Raw genomic sequence first — 17921 nt, forward strand, 5'->3', positions numbered from 1 at the left:
TTCCCCAGGGTGCCATGGCTACCAGTTTATTCATTATGCAATGAATAACACCTATCCTTATGTATCCATGCCTATTTCCCTATAGATTGTAATCTTGGGAGAAGGGCCTTCCCACCTCTATGACTGTTTGTTATTACCCAGTTTTGCTTTGTCACTTGTTTCCAATAGTAAAGCGCAACAGAATTTGTTGTGCTATATAAGAAACTGTAAATAAATAATAATAAAGAAATAAAGGGCTTTTGTTATTTTGCAGGGGGGGGAGGGGGGGGGGGATTTAGAGCACCATGTTTAAAGTATCCTAAAAAAAAACATGTAAGTACCTCACTGCACATGGTGTTCCTTAAAAACATCAACCATAGATGCCATGGTCACTGCCGGTAAAGTATGGATGAGACCAGGGGCGTACTAAGAGAGCAGGGGGCCCATGTGCAGTCTCCATCCGAGCCCCTTCCTCTCTAGCAGACAGCGACAGTGACAGTGAATCTGAGCACTAGGTGGTGCACAGGTCTCCAGGAAAATGGTGTGGCATCCATTTTCCCAGTAATTTTCCCTACTGTGCATACGTAAAATGGCAGGAAAATGGCCACTGAACCATTTTCTTGAAGACCTGCACATAATGTTCAGAATTACTTTCGTGGGACTCTGGAGAGGTAAGTATTACCGCAGACTGCTAAATAAACTTGGAAGCTTGGGATTGGATACTAGGATTATTGAATGGATAAGATCTTTGCAGGATAGAAAACAGAGAGTTGTTGTAAATGGAGTGCATTCACAGAAGGGAAATGTTACCAGTGGAGTACCCCAGGGATGTACTTGGACCAGTGCTTTTAATATCTTTATTGGTGACATTGCAAATGGCATTAAAGAGAAAGTATGCCTTTTTGCAGATGACACAGTGGCGTCACAAGGCGGGTGCCGGGGGGTGCGGCCCGCACCCGGGTGTGACACCTGGAGGGGGTGACACCAAATGTCAGCTCCACCGCAGTGACAGGAGGCAGGTGCTTCAGTGAGAAAGTCTCCTACAGCACCCGGCTCCTGTCATTGAAGAGGAGCCGACAGCAAACGGAGACTGTCTCTGGGGGAAGCCCAGCATCTCTGGAGATTCTGGGCACGCCCCCAGAGTGACAATTCCAGGATCCCCGCAAAGCCATGCCCCCTAAGTGTAAGACCATGCCCCCAGGGGTGCGCATCGGGTGTCACCACACCCGGTGACGCCTCTGAGATGACACAAAGGTATGCAACAGGGTAGACACACCAGGTGGGTAAAACAAATGACTGAGGATCTAGAGGAATGGTCAAGAGTGTGGCAATTACAGTTTAATGCCAAAAAATGCAAAATCATGCACTTGGGTCTCAAAAATCCAAAGGCTAAATGTAGTATTAATGGCACTATACTGGAAACTACTGAGGAGGAAAGGGATCTAGGAGTCACTATTTCAGTTGACTTAAAGACAGGTAAGCAATGTAACAAAGCAATGAGGAAGGCTAGTCAGATGCTTGGCTGCATTGGGAGAGGAATCAGCAGCAGAAATAAGTAATAATGCCATTGTATAGGTCATTGGTACGGCCTCATCTAGAATACTGTGTTCAATTCTGGAGGCCATATCTTCAAAAGGATATTAATACATTAGAAACTGTACAAAGAAGGGCAACTAAAATGGTGCATGGCCTACATCACAAAACATACCCAGAAAGACTAAAAAATCTCAATATGTATAGTTTGGAGCAGAGAAGGGAAAGGGGGCACATGATAGAAACTTACAAATATATCAAGGGTTTTAACAAAGTCCAGGAGGGAAACATTCTCCAAATGAAGAGAAGCAATATGACACGAGGACATGCATTGAGACTGGAGGGGGGGGGGAGGTTCAGGGGAAATCTGAGGAAAAATTACTTCACAGAAAGGGTAGTGGACAAGTGGAATAGCCTCCCATCAGAGGTGGTAGAGGCTAAGACAGTAGAGCAATTTAAACATGCATGGGATAGACATAAGGATATCCTTACAAAGAAATAAGGATCAAATAAGTTTTGAGATAAAAATATGGTTAAAAAGAGGGCAGACTAGAGTGGCCAAGTGGTTCTTATCTGCCGTCAAATTCTATGTTTCTATGTAAAAGAAATGGGTGCAGTGTGTGCGGTGTGGGCCCCTCTGGACCCACGCACGCTACTGGACGAGAACCATAAAAAAAATAATAATAATCTTTAAAACAAAGGCCATACTTATGTATTTGTATATATATTCGTGAATCAGGCACTGTGGATTAACAGGTGAGCTTTATTATTAACTTGGATCTGCATAAGTACCAATTTGTGCTTTCTGTGTAGACTAGTGATATGGGTTTTGCACGATACACGCATTGAACTTTTTGCAGTATTGAAATATTATGTGCTATCTATGATCTATAAATGGGAAACAATGTTTATTTGCACCATCCAGAACGTGCTGAAGATCAAGTGCTGGGAACAGGACATAGAGTTTTGTGTTTAATAGTCTCTCAGAGTTAGAAACATATCACACATGTTTTTTTCCTTAAATGAAAAAAAAAAAGAAAAAAGAAATAAAGTAAGTCTGGTACACAGCCAGATGCTGTTTTCTACCCATATGGAAGGGGTGGAATGCTGGAGTGGCATGGCAGGGGCTGTGGGTGAGGACATGACCTGAGATGACAGGATCCTCAGCATCTGAAGAACATGCGTGTGTGAGGGAGCAGAGATACCTTTTATGGCAGGACGGTGTGAGGTGTTATGAGGACAGCAAGGTTGGTTAAAAAAACAACAAAACAATGTGAGCTATTAGGGGGCATTAGTCATTAATCCAAACAGTATGTCCTCATTTTAAATATGTGTTTAACTGGGTGTGCCTGTGAACATCATATGAAGCAAAGTCCTATATCTGTACATTTAAATTGGAATGCATTTGTCTATGTACATATGTAGTATAGATAACATGTACATACAGTATGATGATACAGCAACTAGTCCTTTCTCATGCGCAGTAACTTCAGTGTCCTGTGCATTGCATCATTTAAGTTTGTCCTTAAAATGTGAAATATCAGACCACCGGGCAGTGGAGGTAGGTGATCAGTGATGCGATCGCAATTGAATTATGATCCATCCAGTGGTGGAAGTTCGTCCCAGTTGCCCGGAGGCAAGATAAATATTGGTGCCCCCCACCCCTTATATTTCGATAAATATAAGTATGTATGTATGTATGTATGTATGTATGTATGTATGTATGTGTGTGTGTGTTCGTATATTTTATAAATAAATATATATATATGAAGTTACATGTAATTGTCAGAGAAGTAACTTCATATAGTTAGAATTCTCATATTTCCTATACAGGAGCAAATAGCTTCATCAGGGGGTGTCTGCTTCCAGTGTAATAGGTTGTGGTTTCTAATCCTGGGTATGACACGTATAAAATGTGTATCTACAGCAGGCATTCCCAACCACGGTCCTCAAGGCGCACCAACAGTGCAGGTTTTTGTGATATCCAGGCTTCAGCACAGATGGTTAAATCAAAATAACTAAGGTACTAATTAAGTCACCTGTGTTCAAGCCTGGATATCACTAAAACCAGGACTGTTGGTGTGCCTTGAGGGCCGTGGTTGGGAAACACTGATCTACAGTATAATAAAGAGGGTGTGATTTGTCAGGTGCAGGGATCAGTGAGGAAGTCGGCCACTGAAAAGATAGTAGCAGCTATCAATTAACTTAATTCAATGGTGTCACAGAATGGGAGGAGAGGTGCCCCCCTTCAGAGCAGGAGCCCGGCGGCAGATGACTCCGTTGCCTCCCAGAGTTATGCCTCTGGATCCATCCCTGACCACCATTACCATGCTGGTCAGCCTGGCCCTGTGCTGGGTGGCCCCCAGCATGCGAGAGACAGCAGTAGCAGTTTTGCTATGTTAGCAATACTGCTACTGAAGATGAATAAGGCCCCCAGTCCTGTGACCTGTGACGTATTCGTGTATTGGTGGCTCCTGCCAAAAGGAACTTTCTGTCTGCAAGCATTTTGGCTATGTAGTAAACTTCATGAGATATTGGAACCAAAGTAACAACCGAAATGTAAATAATTGTGGAATAAAGTGCTTGAATCAGTGTATGCAATCCCCAGTGTAGTGGCTGACAGCTAGGTACTAGTAAGTGTAGTGGTGAATTACATATAGCAATCCTTACTGACCAGAGCCAATAAAGTACTTCAACCAAAAGTGCCATTAGAGCTACGCAAGGTAATGAAAAATATGGAATAGCTTGACCTATTTGTTTAGTCTTCTCTGACTGATTGTGGGGTGGGGAGATTTGGCATCTCCCCCTTTTACTTTATCTTTCTCTTCCCCCACATCTGTTTATGATGGAAATGTATAAAACCTTCTAAAGTGTGGAGAACCAGAGACGTTGCCTAAAGCAACCAATCATTTACTACCTATTCACTTTAGAGTATGTACAGTATTTGATAAGTGCTAGCTGGGAGCTGATTGGATGCGATGGCAACTTCTTCAGTTGTCCTCTTTTCCATTCTTTAGAAGCTTTGCTACATCCTCCACTGCACCCCCCTTTTCTCTTATCAGCACTTACATTTACTATATAGATTATCCCTAGCATTACCTTTCTTTTCTTTTTAGGATGTTTTTGCGTTTTACACAGTGCTTTTCCTGCAAGTGGCCTGGTGGAAGGGGTCAAAGTCCAGACTTATTATAATGACATTCTACTGTGATGGCATGTAGATAGATAGATAGATAGATAGATAGATAGATAGATAGATAGATAGATAGATAGATAGATAGATAGATAGATAGATAGATGTTTAGCACTACAGTATAGTATTACATGTGGGTGGAACAAACAAAGAAACGTCTATGCAAAGATAAATGTGGTGCCAAGGACATTGCCCATAATTTCTAACTATGTTCCCTCGTAAGTTAAATGGCATTTTGACCAACACACAACCTAGAAAAGTAAAATATTATTGTCACATTAACTAAAACATACCCACATTTTATCCATTAGCAAACAGAGTGTCTGATTCATACCTGATCGCAGCTGTGCTTTTTTGCACATTGGGCAATCAGGTCCAAACTGCGCATGCATATGCACCGCAATGCGCACGAACGTCAGACAACAACAACAAAGGGCATCACCGGTCAGCGACAGGATTGTGTGAAAAATCCGATCGCACGGGCATTCGCAAGGTGATTGAAAGGAGGATGCCGTTTGTAGGTGGTAACCGTTTATTGAGAGTGTTCGGAAAAACGCAGACGTGCCCAAGCATTTTCAGGGAAGGTGTCTGACGTCAGCTCCGGCCCCGATCAGCCTGATGTGATCGCACTGTAGGAGTAAGTCCTGGGCTGCGCAGAGACTGCACACAGTGGATTTTTACAGCTCGGCTACACATGTGATCACACACGCGCACAGCAAATTCACACTCTCCCTGGAGGCGGCTACTATCTGAACGCAGGACAGCAAAGTGAGCAGCCCAGCGATCAGGTCTAAATCACCCCCTGAGGCAAGTGTAGGGTAAAAATGTCAATGTAGAGTGTTGTAACTTCAAAGGTTATATCAGCATGGTTTATAAATAATTATTGTCCTTTGAAATCAATTATCGGCAGCTATCTAAACCTGACAAATAATACATCTGCCCTTGAGTATGATGTGAGGTTTAATAACTATAAATTGGGCTTTAGCTCAGTCTGTGCTTTTAGGGCTCAGAATGAAAATCCAGGACAGCCATGTAACCTGACGTTACCTCAAGCTGTACATTTGTCCCAATAGGGTAAAACAGTTATAGGAACCTATTTTACTTTTACTGATAATTTTGGTTCCTAGAATTTAAAAGATGAAATTATGGGAAAGTAAGTATTGTTATCTTGGATGGGAAAGGGGCACTGTCCTGTGAATTCTCTGACATACAGTATGTGAGTTTCACATGATGCTTCAACCAGATGCCACCTGGGACGGGCAGTATATCTGGTCAATGGATGGCCGGGATCACGCCTGTCTGCAAGTAGCAGCAGCCCACAAGTTGATCATACGAGATCTGGATGTCTGGGTGGCTCTCTGAGCTACACTCTGCCCAATTTGTTTATTCACATGGCAGACCAAATAGGGCATACAGTAGTAGATGTGGTCGCTCAGCCTGTGTGCTGTTTGTCTATGGTTCTTAGACACGTGGAAATAGCCAGCCTGTTGGTAGAGCTATTCTTTTCAATCATTGCTGGATATTTGGAGGCAAATGGATCAGCTTTCCACTGATTCCATTGGAATCTCTATTGAATAACATCATTTTGATCAGTCCTATGCACACGTGTTTATACAGCCAGTCAGAGCGTGGCCACAGTTGCTGTAGGTGACCTCTCTCTGACTATGCCTCTAGCCAAACATACTGTACACATATTTGTGTGCTCAGGACCCGCTGCCTGTCCACTGCACAGTCATAAGTAGTGATGTGCACCGGAAATTTTTCGGGTTTTGTGTTTTGGTTTTGGGTTCGGTTCCGCGGCCGTGTTTTGGGTTCGAACGCGTTTTGGCAAAACCTCACCAAATTTTTTTTGTCGGATTCGGGTGTGTTTTGGATTCGGGTGTTTTTTTTCAAAAAACCCTAAAAAACAGCTTAAATCATAGAATTAGGGGGTCATTTTGATCCCATAGTATTATTAAACTCAATAACCATAATTTCCACTCATTTTCAGTCTATTCTGAACACCTCACACCTCACAATATTATTTTTAGTCCTAAAATTTGCACCAAGGTCGCTGGATGGCTAAGCTAATCGACACAAGTGGCCGACACAAACACCTGGCCCATCTATGAGTGGCACTGCAGTGTCAGGCAGGATGGCCCTTCAAAAAAATTGTCCCCAAACAGCACATGATGCAAAGAAAAAAAGAGGCGCACCAAGGTCGCTGTGTGACTAAGCTAAGCGACACAAGTGGCCGACACAAACACCTGGCCCATCTAGGAGTGGCACTGCAGTGTCAGGGAGGATGGCCCTTCAAAAAAATTGTCCCCAAACAGCACATGATGCAAAGAAAAAAAGAGGCGCAATGAGGTAGCTGTGTGACTAAGCTAAGCGACCCTAGTGGCCGACACAAACACCTGGCCCATCTAGGAGTGGCACTGCAGTGTCACGCAGGATGGCCCTTCAAAAAAATACTCCCCAAACAGCACGTGACGCAAAGAAAAAAAGAGGTGCAATGAGGTAGCTGTGTGACTAAGCTCAGCGACCCTAGTGGCCGACACAAACACCTGGCCCATCTAGGAGTGGCACTGCAGTGTCACGCAGGATGGCCCTTCAAAAAAATACTCCCCAAACAGCACATGACGCAAAGAAAAAAAGAGGTGCAATGAGGTAGCTGTGTGACTAAGCTGAGCGACCCAAGTGGCCGACACAAACACCTGGCCCATCTAGGAGTGGCACTGCAGTGTCACGCAGGATGGCCCTTCAAAAAAATACTCCCCAAACAGCACATGACGCAAAGAAAAAAAGAGGCGCAATGAGGTAGCTGTGTGACTAAGCTAAGCGACCCTAGTGGCCGACACAAACACCTGGCCCATCTAGGAGTGGCACTGCAGTGTCACGCAGGATGGCCCTTCAAAAAAATACTCCCCAAACAGCACATGACGCAAAGAAAAAAAGAGGCGCAATGAGGTAGCTGTGTGACTAAACTCAGGGACCCAAGTGGCCGACACAAACACCTGGCCCATCTAGGAGTGGCACTGCAGTGTCACGCAGGATGGCCCTTCAAAAAATTACTCCCCAAACAGCACATGACGCAAAGAAAAAAAGAGGCGCAATAAGGTAGCTGTGTGACTAAGCTCAGCGACCCAAGTGGCCGACACAAACACCTGGCCCATCTAGGAGTGGCACTGCAGTGTCACGCAGGATGGCCCTTCAAAAAAATACTCCCCAAACAGCACATGACGCAAAGACAAAAAGAGGCGCAATGAGGTAGCTGTGTGACTTAAGCTAAGCGACCCTAGTGGCCGACACAAACACCTGGCCCATCTAGGAGTGGCACTGCAGTGTCACGCAGGATGGCCCTTCAAAAAAATACTCCCCAAACAGCACATGACGCAAAGGAAAAAAGAGGCGCACTTGCAGGGGGCGTGCAAATGGTGGAAGGCGCAAGCTCTTCCCGTCCAGTGTTGGGAAGGTCAGGCATCGCAACCGACACAATTGGACTCTCCTTGGGGATTTGTGATTTCGAAGAACGCACAGTTCTTTGCTGTGCTTTTGCCAGCTTAAGTCTTTTCATTTTTCTAGCGAGAGGCTGAGTGCTTCCATCCTCATGTGAAGCTGAACCACTAGCCATGAACATAGGCCAGGGCCTCAGCCGTTCCTTGCCACTCCGTGTCGTAAATGGCATATTGGCAAGTTTAGGCTTCTCCTCAGACGCTTTTAATTTTGATTTTTGGGTCATTTTTTTACTGATCTTTTGTGTTTTGGATTTGACATGCTCTGTACTATGACATTGGGCATCGGCCTTGGCAGACGACGTTGATGGCATTTCATCGTCTCGGCCATGACTAGTGGCAGCAGCTTCAGCACGAGGTGGAAGTAGATCTTGATCTTTCCCTATTTTTTTAACCTCCACATTTTTGTTCTCCATATTTTAATGCGCACTACTAAAAGCCACCACAGGTATACAATGTAGATGGATGGATAGTATAGTATTATATTACTTATGGAGGACGAGTGACGACACAGAGGTAGGTACAGCCGTGGCCTACCGTACTGCTATATATATATATATAATATACTGTATAATAATAACGGACCTGGTGGACACTGTCAGCAGACTGCTAAACTAGTATGAAGAAAAAAAAAGCCACCACAGGTATACAATGTAGATGGATGGATAGTATAGTATTATATTACTTATGGACGACGAGTGCACTGACGACACAGAGGTAGGTACAGCCGCGGCCTACCGTACTGCTATATATATATATAATATACTGTATAATAATAACGGACCTGGTGGACACTGTCAGCAGACTGCTAAACTAGTATGAAGAAAAAAAAAGCCACCACAGGTATACAATGTAGATGGATGGATAGTATAGTATTATATTACTTATGGAGGACGAGTGCACTGACGACACAGAGGTAGGTACAGCTGTGGCCTACCGTACTGCTATATATATATATAATATACTGTATAATAATAACGGACCTGGTGGACACTGTCAGCAGACTGCTAAACTAGTATGAAGAAAAAAAAAGCCACCACAGGTATACAATGTAGATGGATGGATAGTATAGTATTATATTACTTATGGACGACGAGTGCACTGACGACACAGAGGTAGGTACAGCCGTGGCCTACCGTACTGCTATATATATATATAATATACTGTATAATAATAACGGACCTGGTGGACATTGTCAGCAGACTGCTAAACTAGTATGAAGAAAAAAAAAGCCACCACAGGTATACAATGTAGATGGATGGATAGTATAGTATTATATTACTTATGGAGGACGAGTGCACTGACGACACAGAGGTAGGTACAGCCGTGGCCTACCGTACTGCTATATATATATATAATATACTGTATAATAATAACGGACCTGGTGGACACTGTCAGCAGACTGCTAAACTAGTATGAAGAAAAAAAAAAGCCACCACAGGTATACAATGTAGATGGATGGATAGTATAGTATTATATTACTTATGGAGGACGAGTGCACTGACGACACAGATGTAGGTACAGCCGTGGCCTACCGTACTGCTATATATATATATATAATATACTGTATAATAATAACGGACCTGGTGGACACTGTCAGCAGACTGCTAAACTAGTATGAAGAAAAAAAAAGCCACCACAGGTATACAATGTAGATGGATGGATAGTATAGTATTATATTACTTATGGAGGACGAGTGCACTGACGACACAGAGGTAGGTACAGCCGTGGCCTACCGTACTGCTATATATATATATATATATATATATATAATATACTGTATAATAATAACGGACCTGGTGGACACTGTCAGCAGACTGCTAAACTAGTATGAAGAAAAAAAAAGCCACCACAGGTATACAATGTAGATGGATGGATAGTATAGTATTATATTACTTATGGACGACGAGTGCACTGACGACACAGAGGTAGGTACAGCCGCGGCCTACCGTACTGCTATATATATATATAATATACTGTATAATAATAACGGACCTGGTGGACACTGTCAGCAGACTGCTAAACTAGTATGAAGAAAAAAAAAGCCACCACAGGTATACAATGTAGATGGATGGATAGTATAGTATTATATTACTTATGGAGGACGAGTGCACTGACGACACAGAGGTAGGTACAGCCGTGGCCTACCGTACTGCTATATATATATATAATATACTGTATAATAATAACGGACCTGGTGGACACTGTCAGCAGACTGCTAAACTAGTATGAAGAAAAAAAAAGCCACCACAGGTATACAATGTAGATGGATGGATAGTATAGTATTATATTACTTATGGAGGACGAGTGCACTGACGACACAGAGGTAGGTACAGCCGTGGCCTACCGTACTGCTATATATATATATAATATACTGTATAATAATAACGGACCTGGTGGACACTGTCAGCAGACTGCTAAACTAGTATGAAGAAAAAAAAAGCCACCACAGGTATACAATGTAGATGGATGGATAGTATAGTATTATATTACTTATGGACGACGAGTGCACTGACGACACAGAGGTAGGTACAGCCGTGGCCTACCGTACTGCTATATATATATATATATATATATATATATATATATATATATAATATACTGTATAATAATAACGGACCTGGTGGACACTGTCAGCAGACTGCTAAACTAGTATGAAGAAAAAAAAAGCCACCACAGGTATACAATGTAGATGGATGGATAGTATAGTATTATATTACTTATGGAGGACGAGTGCACTGACGACACAGAGGTAGGTACAGCCGTGGCCTACCGTACTGCTATATATATATATAATATACTGTATAATAATAACGGACCCGGTGGACACTGTCAGCAGACTGCTAAACTAGTATGAAGAAAAAAAAAAGCCACCACAGGTATACAATGTAGATGGATGGATAGTATAGTATTATATTACTTATGGAGGACGAGTGCACTGACGACACAGATGTAGGTACAGCCGTGGCCTACCGTACTGCTATATATATATATATATAATATACTGTATAATAATAACGGACCTGGTGGACACTGTCAGCAGACTGCTAAACTAGTATGAAGAAAAAAAAAGCCACCACAGGTATACAATGTAGATGGATGGATAGTATAGTATTATATTACTTATGGACGATGAGTGCACTGACGACACAGAGGTAGGTACAGCCGTGGCCTACCGTACTGCTATATATATATATAATATACTGTATAATAATAACGGACCTGGTGGACACTGTCAGCAGACTGCTAAACTAGTATGAAGAAAAAAAAAAGCCACCACAGGAGTGTTTTTCAGGCAGACAAACGCATACTGGACTGGTGGTCACTGTCAGCAAAACTGTGCACTGTACTCCTGCTATAACTGCTCCCCAGTCCCCACAATTAGGCAGTGTGAGCAGTGCACTCAGCACAGATATATCATGCAGCAGTGCAGCACACTGAGCACAGATATGGTGGAGCGTTTTTTTCAGGCAGAGAAACAACGGATTAAACTCACTGGTGGTATTATAATCAAAACCCTGCACTGTACTCCCTAACAGCTGCTCCCCGTCCCCAATCCTCCCCACAATTATAACTAAGTCACTCTTTTCTACTATAACGGAGAGGACGCCAGCCACGTCCTCTCCCTATCAATCTCAATGCACGTGTGAAAATGGCGGCGACGCGCGGCTGCTTATACAGAATCCGAGTCTCGCGAGAATCCGACAGCGGGATGATGACGTTCGGGCGTGCTCGGTTTACCCGAGCCACACGGGAGAATCCGAGCATGGCTCGGACCCGTGTAAAAAGGCTGAAGTTCGGGGGGGTTCGGTTTCCGAGAAACTGAACCCGCTCATCACTAGTCATAAGTAGAAATATATTTTATTTGTAGATGCACAAAACTTGTGGCTGCTTGAACTCATTACAGTCTATTGCTGGCGGCAGTTCTTCACTTTATCATTAGCACAGCTGTTTTAATTAGGCACCAGTGCTGAATAAGCAGCATTTATTCCAACTTCCTACATGGATTTACACTTAAGATCAAGCAGGAAGCATGCTCAGGCAGGCAGAAGTAGGTCAGATTCCGCACCAAAGCCAGGGATGAATCACCTTTAATGTAATTATAAAAGAATCATTTTGAGGTTACCAGTAACTTTATTTTATAATGTTGTTTACAGGATTTTACCCAGGAATAATTACTACACATGTGACTGTATTTATATATAGCACAGGATTTAATGTGACTTGCTGTGAGGAAATGTTACTTTCCATCTTAAACAGTGTCATATGTAAGTTCCAGCTTTTGCATGTATAGTTGTATATGTGAAATGGTAAATCGATGATGATAGATGGTTTAGCCGTCTGTGGCAGAGATCCAATGGTTATCCACCATTCATGGTACATGCCCCCCCCCCCTCCAACACTGAGCACAGCTCTTCCCCCTGCTGCGACCCACAAAGCCTGGCCCCCACCTCTAATTGGTCCACAGCCCAGTGAGTAATAGAGCATGGATGACCATTGGTGGGTAAAACCATTGGTGGTTCCCCTGTTAATGGTAGTATACCTTTGAGATTAACCCCCACTGGTACCATAGACAGAGGAATCATCGATGGTTAACCCACCAACGGTCATTCCTTCTTATGGTCGAGCAGCCAGAGTCATAGGGAGCTGTGACACCTCCCTATGGTCCTGGCTGCTTGACCAGACTAGAATGCCACCCTGCAGTCTGGAGTGGCTTATGGCAGAATGTTCTTACAGTGTGTCGGCGCCCAGCTATATGTCTGCTCCCAACTCTTCCCACTCTTCATTACGTCATGATGTTACAAGTTCCAGGTGCCAGTGGAGGTTAGCACAGGGCATAAAGGTGCACTGCTACAGCCCTGTAGACAGCTATGCCTTTTATGTTCCTGGCACCCAGATAGACAGGAATGTGGTTAGCATCCCGGCAGTCGGGATGCCGGTTGTCATGCGACTGACACTGGAATCCCTACACCACTCGGAAGACTGGTACCGGTACACCGACCGCCAACATCCCGAATGTAAGAATCGGGGTCAGGGTCATTGTTAGGGTTAGGGCCGGGGAGTGGGAGGATTAGGGTTAGGCACTGGGGGGCTGGTAGCCGTAGCCGCCAACCCCGGGTCTTATCCCTAATCGCCACCGCCCGGATTTTAGCCGTAGCCGCCACCCCAGGCGTGTTAGGGTAGTTACCCCGCTCCCGGCCGGCATTCTCATTTTCGGGATAGCGCTATCTAGGCCACCAGTGCTTTTTCTTTTCTTAGATTTTGCCTTCAAACACCTGCTCCAGTGACTCTAACCCCAATCACTGTCTTTTGCCCCTTTCAGCAACTCTGACACTGTTTGCTCGCTCATACAATGGGTACAGAATTATTGACTACTGTTAAATTCCAGCCCACAGACTCATCATAGTCTGCTCTTACAAGCTACAGTTAATTGATTTACCTTGCCCCTCATCCCTTCCTGTCTGTATTTTTATTGTAGTGTTTGTTATTCATACTATGTACTGTACTTCTGCTACAGGTAGCTGTTGTGTATTGTGTGTACAGCATATGTCTTTGGTGCTACATAGACTTTGTGATGCCTAATAAATAAAATAAACAATATTCATAAAACCTCTTCTAACCCATGCTGAGGCCCAGTAACAAAGATTTAGTTAGATTGTATATAAAATGTACCTCTTGCCTAGTTGGGGCTATTGTGAAGACTGACCAAACATGACAGTTCCTAGGGCATCGCCTTGCCTGACTCCACTTTACACAACTGCTAAACTAAAAAACAAAAGTTGCTTTATGTAAAAATGCTACTAATAATATTCAGACATTGGGAAAAGTTTCAATATCCTATCACAAGGGAAGATATCTGAGATAGAGTTGTGATTATGAGGGAAGGTATGTTACTATGTACAGAGCCAATAACCTACGGCCAAGTGACTCATAACAGAGCAGTACTGAGTATCTATTCCTAAGAGACAATTGTGTTACTGATCATATGGGACAGGACCGCTATTGAAACGTCAATATAACTGCTGTTCTTCAAAGCTGATGACTTTAATTAATGGGCATTAGCTGGTCAGCTCCATGGAAGCCATATATGCTGGCTAAGGACACTTAGACAAACATCCCTACCCAAGATGGACTATATAAGCAATGATTTCCTTGGAGTCATATCCAGATTTCCGCTCCTTAACCACAGGGGCAGTGACCGAGACCACTGAAGAAACACAATGACACAGAGAAAGGTACTAAGCCTTGGAGAATGATAAAGTGGAGAGAGTTAAAGTGCCAGCTAATCAGCTCTTAACTGCCATATCACAAGCTGTGTTTGCCAAATGACAGTTGGGAGCTGATTGGTTGGTTGTTTATCTCTCCACTTTATTACTGTCCAAGGCTTAGTACATCTGTCTGAAAGTCTGTGGAATATTCAAACATCCAATTGCAAGGCACATTCTGTAACCAGCCCAACAGGAGCCATGGACCCTAGCCAGTATTGTCCTGATAAGAGAGAGTGCTGTCTGTAAGAGTTCCTCTTTTGACCTCATTCCATCTTCTCTATGATGTTTCTTCACTTGCATAAGGTGTGTATAATAAGGTTGAAAGAGGAGTGCGCTACTGCGCAGACTACAGTCTTCCTGTGTTCCAGGGAGAATTCATGCCCTATCCCAAGATGGCTGCCAAGATCCCTACTGAGCATGTGCATGGACCATCTTGTTGACTGTGCAAGACTGTGTAGTATGACATTGTGGGCGACATTAGTCTTCTGCTTTGCGCAAGATAGACCTGTGATTACCTGTAATCTACAACATGTTCCAGCATCCCTGCACCGCTACTTGTTTGCAGTATACACTCAGCTGTCTGAATCCCCACTCCACTCAAGCTACGCTCCATCACCAGTGTACATGTAACATTGAGTATGGCTGTACCTGCTATCTATCAATAAACCAACATCACTGGTCAAGTAACTGGGTTCATATAACTGCAACATCAGCAGCTACACACACATCCTGTCCAACAAATACATCCCAAGGCTGAATTGGGTGCCTGCTTTCTGAAGTTGTGTCCACTTGACTATTACTGCACGGCACGCTGCAGCAGGCCCCTGCCAGGAGTGGTTTGTGGAAGCTTTGGCAGATCAAACTTGGATCCATTGACAGAACAAAATAACAGTAACTCACATTATTACTAGTTGGACATCACTTAACCTACCCGGTGCTAATCCTTAGTAGTCTTATTTAGCGAAAAGTGGCTCAAGGCTAACAGGCACTTTTGGTCAACCACTAGCTGTGGGAGTCCTCCACAGTCTTATTTATTTATTATTTATTACCCTGGGGTTAGATGGTTGGGGTGGTTTGGGGGTGCTCTGCGCCCCAGAGGCGAACCCCAATAATGTTAGTGACCTGTCCAAAGAGATCACCGTGAAGTAGGTGGGCAGGCTCAAAATGTATATTGGCCAATATATGCCAAGAAAATCGGATATGACGTTTGTTATAATTTTAATGGTGTATGGTGCACCTGCACTCTTGTTCCTATATTGTAGTACTAAGTCCCAGCAAGGTAGCACATCCCATTATAAGAAGCTAGGATGTGCAGTCCATGCCCCCTCTCCACAATATAATCCATATTCCCTACCACATGCACACACACACTTACGCACTAGTGTTAATTTTGTTAAGACCCAATTAACTTACCAGTATATTTTTGGACAGTGGGAGGAAACCAGAGTACCCAGAGGAAACCCACTCAAGTACGGTGCGAATTTACAAACTCCACACAGTTAGGGCCATGGTGGAAATCAAACCCATGACCTCAGTGCTGTGAGGCATTACTAACCATTACACCATCCGTACTGCCCCTTAAATCAAGAAGGGCCTGTGCTACTTTGCAAGATGCCCATTGTTTGTCAGCTACTCTGGTGTCCGCAAATAAATGTATCTCTTTTAGTGGCCATGTTATGTTAAGAACAATATAATTCTTCTAATACCCTTTTATGCATATACAAGTATATGAAATACACAGCAATACCACAGGCATGAGGGGATACCAAGCAGTGCTAACCTTTATTTTAAAACTGTTTTTAAAGTGAAATTCCCAGGGAACGTCTGTCACTAAGCCAGCTCCCACTGTCAGCCATATAATTTTCATGATGTTGGTTGGCTTGTTGGTGGACCCACACACACACACCCAGATCCCACATATGGACTCAATAATTACATATCTGAATTACTGTCCAAACCAAAATCTCCACATCTAACCTTATCCATACAGCGACATTTCGTCCAAAACTCTACAGGTATTAAACATATTACTGTGTGAAACAGAATGAAACAAAGCTGTCTCTGTCTGTGGTTTTTATATGTTGTTCTGTATGGGATACACCCAACATAACATATGTGGTGTCTGTCGGGAGTAAAACAAATTCTTAATTATGACTTAATTTAATTTCCGTTCCTATTGGAAAGTTGTGCGCTCTTCCTAACGCTATTAAATGTATTTGGATTGATAGAATCTCCATCACACTAAAACTAAATGATTAAAGATAATTTTTCTATTTATATCATCAATTAATAATAGGATGATTAGTAATTTATTGTTGCAGTATTTTGTCAGTGGCTTTGGAGTGGCAATGAAGCATGTATAATGTTATTTTTATCATGGCCACAGTACATGTATGCTGGAGAATACAGCTCAATTGAACCTGTTTCTTATTCACTACACAATGCCCATTGGAAGACAGCCAGCATAGCTTTGCAGACCTTAATGTGTTTTTAAACGCACTGATAATATTATAAACTGTTATCACAGTTGATTTATTCACCCGTTTTAGAGGCATAAATCATAGATGTAATCATATCACATTTTTATTACCCGTCTACATGAAAGAACACTTTAATTCTACTATGCTTCCCATATGGGATCCGTCGGGATCCTGGCAGTCAGAATATTGACTATTGACGCCGGAATACTGACACTTTGGAATGCCGACATTGGGTCATAGGGTCTCCAGCCGAACGCCAAAATACCGACAGCCAGGATCCCAAATGAGCAGCCACCGCTATGCTGGAGTGGTAAGCCGTGGGGAAGGGGGGGTAGGTCTTGGCTGCAGGAAGGGGGGGGGGGGGTGTGTGGCTGCACCCCGGGTTGGTTAGGTTTAGGCTGCACGGAGGATAGGGGAGGTAGGTTTAGGCACCCCCCAGGGAGGATTAGGGTTAGGCTGAGGGTCTTAGGCTTCCGGGGGGGGGGGGGGGGGGACATGGAGGGGAAGGGGACATTTAGGTTTAGGCTACGGAAAGGGAGGGTTAGGGGGCTGGAGAGGGGGGGAAGGTAAGTATACTTACCTTCCCCTGTTGGGACTCTAACCATTGGGATGCGCGGTCAGTATCCTGAACACTGGCATCCCGAACGCCGGCAAATCAATCCCAACCCTTTCCATACATAGGGTCGAATTCATTAGTAAAAAGACACAAATTTACAGTGAATCACGGTAAATTCGCAAAAGCGCCTATTCAATTGTCCATGAAAACAGTTTAATTTTACTGCTAATTTCAATTCACCAACTCTGAGCAGGTAATAAACATGGGGAAAATCCCTATTTTAAGTTACAAATGTCAGAATTTGTTTCTGAACCCCAGGGACAACCCCCTGAATCAGGGGCGTTTTAAGAGAGGAGGAGGCCCATGTGCAGCCTTCTGCTTCAGGGGCCCCCTCCTCTCTGACTCATGCACAGCATTTAA

At 43.5% G+C, this 17921-nt stretch overlaps 1 protein-coding gene across 1 annotated transcript in view; it reads left to right on the plus strand.

Moving 5' to 3' along the window:
- The window catches only part of ANTXR1 (ANTXR cell adhesion molecule 1), a 254065-nt gene that overhangs the window by 130508 nt on the left and 105636 nt on the right, over window positions 1–17921 (plus strand). The gene's annotated exons all lie outside the window — the stretch shown is intronic.

Source organism: Pseudophryne corroboree, chromosome 6 (assembly GCF_028390025.1).
Source record: "Pseudophryne corroboree isolate aPseCor3 chromosome 6, aPseCor3.hap2, whole genome shotgun sequence".
In the NCBI taxonomy this organism is placed as follows: Eukaryota; Metazoa; Chordata; class Amphibia; order Anura; family Myobatrachidae; genus Pseudophryne; species Pseudophryne corroboree.